The sequence below is a fragment of the Engraulis encrasicolus genome, chromosome 23 (genome assembly GCF_034702125.1).
Source record: "Engraulis encrasicolus isolate BLACKSEA-1 chromosome 23, IST_EnEncr_1.0, whole genome shotgun sequence".
In the NCBI taxonomy this organism is placed as follows: Eukaryota; Metazoa; Chordata; class Actinopteri; order Clupeiformes; family Engraulidae; genus Engraulis; species Engraulis encrasicolus.
Genome location: NC_085879.1, coordinates 18185041 through 18195040, shown reverse-complemented (window position 1 = coordinate 18195040; position 10000 = coordinate 18185041). Strand labels below are relative to the sequence as shown.

At 40.7% G+C, this 10000-nt stretch overlaps 1 protein-coding gene across 3 annotated transcripts in view; it reads right to left on the bottom strand.

Moving 5' to 3' along the window:
* The window catches only part of fgf13a (fibroblast growth factor 13a), a 247490-nt gene that overhangs the window by 115799 nt on the left and 121691 nt on the right, over nt 1-10000 (bottom strand). The gene's annotated exons all lie outside the window — the stretch shown is intronic.

The window sequence follows — 10000 nt, the reverse complement described above, 5'->3', positions numbered from 1 at the left end:
TTGACCCTTTATTGAACACAGACAGGGCAGATTTTCACAAGACAAAAGTTTTGTCGCCTATGGAACATAATGTGAAAATGAGCAGATAAGTCACTTCAAAACACTTCAAATACGCACCTTGGGTGTCATACTTAATCACTGAATAACTCTCACCTCTCCAGAAAATCGACTTTGGCCTTAGGTGTATGTTTAGGGTCATTGTAATCATGGAAAGCAACACAATGAAAATCAATGGAGTTCAATGAGAGATGGTGACATATTCGCTTTTCATAGAGCAATACGTGTTTAACTTCATGATTTAATCAATGACAAAAGCCCTCAAACACCTGCGGCATGCATGCAGCTCCTCATAAGAGCTGTATCTGTACCATGTTTCACTTTATGCACCATTTCTCTTTTTTCATATTCTTCATCTCCAACACCATATAGTTCTGATGCTATCAGTTCTAAAATGGTTGATCTTGGGATCTTGATTTCAGAGTATGAGTCCCATTAGCCTTCATTTTTGTCAGAATTAGGCCTGACATACTCTTGGCTGGCTTTTTTGAGACAGGACAGTGGGAGAGACTTCTTTGGTGTTAAAGATGAAGAATTTGGAAAAAATACATGGTGCCTAAAGTCAAACATGGGAGGGATACAGCTCTTATGTGGAGCTGCATGCATGCTGCTGGTGTGTGAGGGCTTTTATCATTGATTACATCATGAAGTTAAAAATGTATTGCTCTACGAATAGCAAATATGTGAGTGAATAGGTGTGAGTGAACCAGTGATTAAGTATGACACCCGATCTGCGTATTTGAAGTGTTTTGAAGTGACTTATCTGCTCATTTTCACATTATGTTCGATAGGCGACAAAACTTTTGTCTGGTCAAAATCTGCCCTGTCTGTGTTCATTAAAGGGTCAATCTTTCTTTGGTGCATGAAATGTATTTTTGTACATACATTTTCATTCAAGAGGGTTGTAGCTTTCATATGAGTGACTTCTGAAGCCAAGTGATTAATTGAAAGTCAGGTTATTAGCTGTTATTCCAAACAGATGGGTAGGCGACAACTCTTTTGGATGCGAGTGTATAGAGGGGGGGAGAAGAGAGAGAGAGGGAGAGAGAGGCAGAGAGAGAGACAGAGAGGGCAGGGGCAGAGGGGCAGAGAGAGAGAGAAAGACAGAGACCAATAAAGAAAGACAGTAGGAGGGAGATGGAGAAAAAGAGACCCGTGAAGGTGGATGAGTTCAGACGTGTGTGTGCTGTTCGACTGCAGCGGGCCGGCCGACCAAATGGGCCTCATCGATTTTCTCCTAATCTCTTGCAGAGCAAAGGAACCAACCTGACCCCAATGAGGGAGAGAAAATGCCTCCACTGTTTCCAGATCGAGAAAACACACGACGAGCCCACAACAGAGCAACAAGCAGTTGTACAGTACAGTACAACAAGCCATTTGATGTCTCACAAGTAGCAAGTATCACAAGCAAACAGCTGGAGAAGAGGGCAAGGCAGCATACTTGACTGTGCAGGCAAAATCGTCTGAGCTTTTGGTGGTGCTAGCAATGCACATGGCATAAAGAGACACATCATGCTATCACAGAGAAGTTTCCTGTGGTGACTGACTGTGTACATGGATTTTCAGGATAGAGAACAAGGAACTGATAAGTCATTGACTAAAACATGCCCCATCGAGATGTTGGGAATTAAATTCGAGGTAACACTTTATTTTAGGGACACATCTATTAGCACTAATACATACAATGTGCCTGTATAAGTAACTTGTAAGGCATGTACAAAGCAAAATCAAACATTTGTTAGGCATGTATTCGCAAATGTCTTGTTCATGCATAACCTCAGTAAGGACCTAGTAGGCCTCAGCGTTTGCTTAGTACATGCCTTACAAGTTACTTATGCAGGCCTTGAGCCAGGACCCAAAAATTGACCTCTCGCAATCGAACGGGTGGGCAAGTTCTAAGCTGTTTTTTTGACTTCTTGGACATCTCAAGTAAACAGTTTGGCATGATAACCATTGCAAACAGGTAGCTTTTTGGTAGTTATCATGCGTTGAAATGGTGGACCAGTAAAATGAAAATGTGAAAATCGGTATTGTGGTTCTTTGCTATTATGTAGTTTGTTGACCACACAAGGTGCTTCAATTACCTCAGGGATGCTTCCCCTTCTATTAAGACCCTACAGGGGTTGTTAGACCACACTAAAAGGCCTAATAGAATCACCTCAGCAATTTGTGAAGGACAAAATGTGATAAAAAGGATAACATATGAAATCCGTTTTTTTTTGTTTTTGTTTTTTTTACTTTTCCCCCAACAGCAAAGCAACACCAAAAAACATAATGAATTAACACATACTAACATGTGACAACCATGTACATTAATATGGCATGATAACCATTGCAAAGAGGTAGTTAGTGAAAGATCACGCGTTGAAATGGTGGACCAGTAAAACGGAAATGTGAAAACTGTATTGTTGTTCTTTGTTATTATGCAGTTTGTTGACCACACAGGGTGCTTAAATTTCCTCAGGGATGCTTTCCCTTCAATCAAGACCCTAAAATGGTTGTTAGACCATACCAATAGACCTAATAGAATCACCCAAGCAATATATGAATGACAAAATGTGATAAAAATGACAACGTATTAAATCGTTTTTTTTTTTACCCTTTAAGACAAGGCATTATAAATGAGCTGTTACCAGAATGGCAATGACCAAGTCGCAGTGCATTACTAAAGGCCCAGTGCACTGTCATAGTAGTGTAGTACTATAGTAGTTAACTTTCAATGTCTATTACAGCGTGCCACAGGAGGTACGGCGTGCATTAAGGGGCTACAATTAAACTTGTCCTGCAACAGCAAGAATAACATTAACAAACACCATGAACAAATACACATTAACCATATTAAAATAAACTAAAGAGCATTATTTCAGTCATCAAGATCTGACTGAGTCCAGTAAGCATCTGGAAATATGTCAACATGATTATCCTCTTCATGCTGATATGCGCATGTCTGAAGTTTTTAGAGGGTTGTGCATTTTCAGCTACTTCTCAGACATTGGCAATCCGACAGTTTACATTGATGGCTGCACTTGCAAGACATCAGTTGTAGCACTGCCTCAGGGGCTGGAGATTGCCGCATCCACTGTATAATGAGCTGGTCATTTTCATAGTTGGCCCAGCCATGGTCAAGTGGGCTTGGGATTTGTGGATGCTGCTGAATACTTGCTCTCAAGATGCCAGTCTGATAGTTGGCAAACATAGCATGCATGAGGAGGCAGTCCTCACATGGTGGAAGTTGTCTTGATTCACACGCTCCATGCTGAGTGCAGAAAAACTGGTAGCAGGTTGTATTTATGTTCTACGTATTTGTCGATGTTATGTTTAGTTTAGTTTAGTTTATTTAGTTTAGTTCAACAGGGACCATGCACAATACACATTGATTACAGAAGTAAAAAGATGGCTTGTGCCAGATAATAGCTATATAGCTAATTTCCATCTGCAGTCCCTGGACAGGTAAAACAACATGTAGAGTTGGCACCTAAATGCTTCATCAATACATCCATGGACAGCTCCAAGTTCTGTCCCAGCTTATGAAAAACTGCTTGAAAGAGCTCTGATCTCATCGTGAGCTTTAAGGCTCTGAGCTTTCCACGGCCTGCACTGTCCTTTTGTGTTTTTATGATTATTTTTTGTATTTACTTTACATTATTTTTCTATTGTAGCCCTAGACTCTTCCCCCTTACATTAGATAATGTGTATTTCATGTTAAGATATTCCCTATCAAATAACCTGGTGGCTCGGTGGTACTCGCACTGGGTACAAAGTAGTTCAAGAAAACTGTCGTAGTGTACCCCGGCTGTCAGGTGGTGCACTCCGGCCGGCTGGCTTTAACGTCGTAACGCAGTCCCTCTGTTATAACCTTATTGTCACCAAATGGTAATGTCAAGTCTTAAACGGTTACCTAAGACTTCCTGCATTGTTAGCAATGTTGTTATAATGTAGTTGAGCGTTTTCAGCCAAGAGTGAATTGGCCTGTCGCCAGGCCCATTTGCAGTAGGAGGCTATCAGAGGTGGAAAGAATTACCATACTTGGTTCAAATTCTACTCAAAGTAGAAGTTAAATTACCTCTTTAAAAACCTACTTGAGAAAGTTAAAAAATACTAAAAAAATGTAATTTGAGGAAAAGTTAGTTTTCAGTTTGTCTGTCTATGGCTTTCCTTAAATAGCACCCTTCGTGACCTCTGTCTATCTCTACACAAGTCATCTTCCAATGACCTGGCAATCGTGACAGCAAAATTCTGTGTGCCCTGGTGTGGCAAAATTGCAGGCCTAGGGTCAGCTCATTGATACAATAGCCCATTACTCTGAATTTAGGGGTCTGGATTTCATTGTGTTTGGGTCTGGGACCTTCCATTTCAAAGGCTGGGAAGCCTACCAAAGGAAATAGTCTGATGCATTTCATTTAATTCCCTGTTGTGGGATTACATTCATGAATAAGTTTTGTTAATAAATAATAAGTCTTGTATATCTTCTAAAAAAGGCTTTCAGGCTGCGTTGCTATACAGATCTAGTCCCTGGTGTGTGCTCTACTATTCTCAGCCAGTCGCTTGCAACTCTATTGTGTCCCACCGTCTGTGGGCTGTCGGACTAATGGTATGGGGCCGGTGGGCCCTAGATAGTAATCCAATAGGTTAGTCCAAAATAGATAATTTATGGTAAATGGTAATAACACACCATTTCCCTTCATGTCTGACAGATTTTCCCCTTTATTTCAATTTTGCCTTCCTCAGTACTCAAGGTAGATGTAAGTAAAATACTTGGGCCAAATTGTAATTTGAGTAAAAATAAAATCACCCATTTTAATAACTACCTTGGAAACTACAAGTTACACATCAAAGTACTCAATTACAGTAATTTGAGAAAATGCAATTGCTGGAGGTTATAGAACTTAAGTATGAGGTGGCCCCTTGTCAGTATATCAGGAATATACACATCGCCACTAAAAGTGTATAGGCCTTTTCCTCACACGTGTTATGTTTAAGCATGCATGTACAAGAAAAGGTATTGTACTTGAATTGATGTCTATCTCTGATATTGTCTAAAGAGTGCCTCATACTTAAGTACTACTTATTACTACTTAAGTGTTTTTGGGAAACTCAGCCGAAGACGATATTATAAGAGTTACTAGCAGGGACAGCCAGATGAAGGTAGATATTTGAGCAGAAGGAGACAAATGCAAGCAGATAAAGCTCATAGAGTCAACTGTCAGGCACAGACACACAACCACTGCCACACCAACACGCATGCACATTATGTGTTTTCTCTGGGTTATGTGTGGAATGATCAAAATTTGAGAATAGCATAACATATGAATCTAGAAACCACCACTTATTTTCACATAGTAAATGTACTTTCATTACCAGACACTGAAGCAGTAACTGTAAGGGAATGCAACTCTTCAATTTTTTGATTGTTAATAATCGTCAAACATGTAATCTGTTATTCCCTGTTACTGGCCTGCTCTCTGGACTCTTCATACAGTATGTTGCTTTGAAGGTGGGGTGATCCCTCACCCCCACTGCTTTCCAGAGCGGGTCAGTCTGTTGATTTGGGACTTTACTTTTATGGTTAGATTTCCAAACCCCAGTGATTGTATCATAGGCATGCACAGATATAGGAACGGACTTTGTGGTGCTAAAGCACCTGCCCCTTCGCAGTATTGGACGAAAAAAAGGCCCTTTTTGAACGTTCCATTTTTATTTTGCCACAATGTGTTCCATATTGGCATGATCATCTACGGTAGAAATGCTTGAGATCAAAAGCATGTGACAATTCCTCCTGATATAATATAGTTTATAATAAAAGGGTGAATAACTTATGTCTCAAGGGCCGTTTACGGCCCCTGATGTAATTTTAATCTTATGCAGTTTCACATGTAATTTGACATGCTTTGTAAAGAACTCTTAGAAATTTAATTTGCAATACAATTAAGTTGTTTTCAGGGGACCTAGTGGAGGTGGGGTCTGTTGTGAAGGTGCCCACCTTCAATATAGGCCTAAACTGCCGGGGGAAATCCTGATCTGTGTTCATAGTGCAGCCTTTTATAAAATTTGAAGTGGCCCACGAATGAAAACGGCTCCCCACTCCTGCTCTAACCTAACAAGGCAACTGGAAGTTCCACACGCCCCCCGCCCCCACCTTGAGCAACTGCCCCCAAAAATGCCTGTGCATGCCACTGGATTGTATAGTGTAGTACACAACAGCATGGTACAAAAAGTTACTTTATCCTCTCCAAACACCCTTAGTTGATGTAAAAATTGAAGTCTCTGCTTCATCAAATAGGTCTTTGTCTACATATCAAATTCGAGTGTGTCTCTAAATTAGTTTACATTTAAGTACAGTACACTTTGTTTGGATAATGAAACTTTTTAAAGGATTTTTTAAAGAAAACTTGTAATACAAAACCCACCTGTATTGTAATGTACTGGCAAAATTGTATGGTGAGGCATAGAAGATTTATTTTTCTTACCCAATCTACCAGTATTTTCACTCTTGAGGAATAAACCCTCATTTTTAAACGAAAAGTCAGTGAAAATGGGGGCCTGAACTAAATTAAGTGGGAAATATGTGTAATGTGCCCTTTGAACTATCCAAGAATTTTGTATAACATCTTTTCCTATAAATATATTTATCTCACAGTCATTTTTATGTTCAATTTATCAAGATATTAGCAAATTAGCCTAGGCGTTTTTAGTGTAAAATGGTTCAAATAAGAAATGCATGATAAATATGATAAAGCTACTGTTCTGCAAAGGTTATCATACCAATTCATAAACTAGACATATATAGCAATAATAAAATACCAACAAGACTTTGCCCTCCCTTTCGATTGCGATCGGTGGTCTGGCTCATGGACTATATATGCAGGCATTAACATTGTATGTATTGCTAATAGATGTATCCCTAAAATAAAGTGTTACCAAATTCGATTTGTCCTCTATCTCGTTAGTTTCAAAACAGTGTGATTAGCCAGACTACTTCGAGAAGTGACAATTTTGTCCATTGTCACTGGTAGTATAGGCTTGTCTGACTACAGCTTTGACCTCAGTTCTCCAAGGTCACCCTGGTACAACAGTTGTATGTTGGGTACATTCATTTTGCATTTGATTTGATTTTTTGGGGGTCTTGCCGGGTTTTGATAGCTGATTACTGCACTTCAACTTTTCACAATACGTATTCACTGCCCACAGCAACATGCGATGGGACCTGTTCATCCTGTAACTATCGGGTTACTACAGCTGTCCAAAATCCAGCACTAATACCCAGTCTGCCCATCAAAGCAAAAAAGCAGTAACAGTGCATAGCTCCAAACTGAGTAAAATGACTTTAAAAGTATTCTGTTGTCCATCTGAAATAGTTTTAGGTTGACTATTGACATGTAGCTGTTTTGTTACTCTATATTACCACATTCTTTGCTGATCAATAATTGTATTCATCTTTTTTACATGTTGATATAGCCTATATGCAATTGAATCATAATAACTCACAATGCAGTTGCTGTCTTTTTTATTTGTAGTGCAGCATTCCCCATGGCCTTTATACTTCCTAGCACTCAAACATTACAAAATCTGCAGTCTGTGTAGAGAGCATGTCATGAAGAGGCCTACTACACAGGTCTGCATGAACACCCAACACACACACACACACAGTCTAAAACAACTCACACACATGACAGATCAAACATTACAGCATAAGCACTCAGCAGTCTGTGTACAGAAGGCATTTATATAAAGAGCCCTACGCATGTCCTCTGAGCAAGAACACCCGTCCCACAGTCAACAGACACACACACACGCACACATACATACACGTCCTGGCTGCCTGGTACTCAAACCTTATGAGCACTTCAGAGTATTTTATAAAGAGCCCTAAACATGTCCTCTGAGCAAGAACCAATCCCCCCCACACACACACACACACAAGCACACACGCACGCACGCACGCACGCACGCACGCACGCACGCACGCACGCACGCACGCACGCACGCACACACACACACACACACACACACACACACACACACACACGCACGCGCGCATGTCCTGACTGCCTTGTACTCAAACATTATGAGCACTCTACAGCCTGTGCAGAGCGTTTAATAAAGAGCCCTAAACATGTCCTCTTGTCCCCCCTTCACACACTCTCTCCTTCTCTCTCTCTCTCTCTCTCTCTCTCTCTCTCTCTCCTTCTCTCTCTCTCTCTCTCTCTCTCTCACACACACACACACTGATACTCCCAAACACACACATGCATGGACGCGCACACACACACACACACACACACACACACACACACACACACACACACACACACACACACACACACACACACACACACACACACACACACACACACACACACACACACGCACACACACACACACACAGACACACACGCACAGACACACACACGCGTGCACTCAAACCACCCCACAAGCACGTGCCCTTGCCCCCCTGACCTCTATATTTCTATGTAATTTGGCCACAGGCTTTTACCATAGTGCACCACAGCACAGCGTCACCGCGGCTGTAAAACAGAGCTCATAAGCTGAGAGCACATGGCCACTACAGTGCTCAACCTACTTTCAGCTGAGGGAGTGAGAGAGGCATTACTCAAATCTCCATTCCTCTCTGTCTCTGTCGTATGTACGCACACACACACACACACACCCGCGCGCGTACACACACACACACACACACACACACACACACACACACACACACACGCACACACACACAGACACACACACACAACTAGCAAATAGCAAGACAGAAGGAAAACACATGAATGAGGTCTTCAATGGAAGAATGCGTAATGATTCAAAGTATCTATTCTGTCTGTGTGACATATAAACGGCACGCATGAATAAAGCAAGCCACATGAACGGATAGTACTAAAATTAGTCATGTTAGATAGACAGCTCAGTGGACTATGGGAGGTTATCTAGGTACCTCTGCTGTCTGTGTTTCGCACAGGGCCGGCGCTAGGCATAGGCAGACTAGGTAGACCTGAAAGTCCAACAGAATTATAATCGTCTAGCGAAATAAAAGGTTTAAGGTTTTGAATGGGCTTGCTCCTCCACCCTAACAGGAGTTCATTAAGAAAAAAACTTCAAAAGTGAACACAAGAGCCCAGGCAAATGGGGACTGTGAAGTTAAATGGCGTAGAACTCAATTCTCAATTCAACGCCAAAGGGCGTTGTCCATTAGAGATGCAAAGTCCTGGAATACTCTGCCATCTAACATCAGACAGTGTGTCAACTTTAACACCTTCAAAGCCAATCTTAAACAATGGCTGAAAACTAATCAGATATGCACCCATTAATTATTAGAAGTAACATTTGTTTTGCTTTCACATTTATTTTGTATTTTTTATTTGTGTATTTACTTTACTTTCACTTTTTATTTTTTTCATGTACCCAATGTTCGTTTTGTGTGTAAATGTCCTCTGTCATGCAGTAGGCTAGTTTATTTTCTTATGTGTTTTAGTGTGAGTAGGCTACCTAGGACAACAGATGAAATTTGGCATCTATGCTAAGTCTGGCATTTTTATATTGAAGCTCTCAAGCTGATGTATTGATTAATTTGCATTGTCCTATCCAAATAAATAAATGAATGAATGAATAAAAAAAAAACTTTACTTTGAAAATGACTATTCATGGGCATTCAACACTGTATATACATACAGGTAGGTATTAAAACGGCTGTGCTTGATCAAATGCAACAAGCCTATGTTTACAGATGCCAATTTCTACATGCATGAAAAGGATAAGGGGTGTTTGCCTAGGGCACCAGATAGACTAGAACTGGCCCTGGTTTCACATACAGTCAGGGGCGTTGAAGTAGGGGGTATAGTGGGACTGAGTCAACAGGGCACTATCATATCAGTGGGGCTCACAAGAAGACAGATTTATTTAGTACATATTAATATCAGGATATATACAT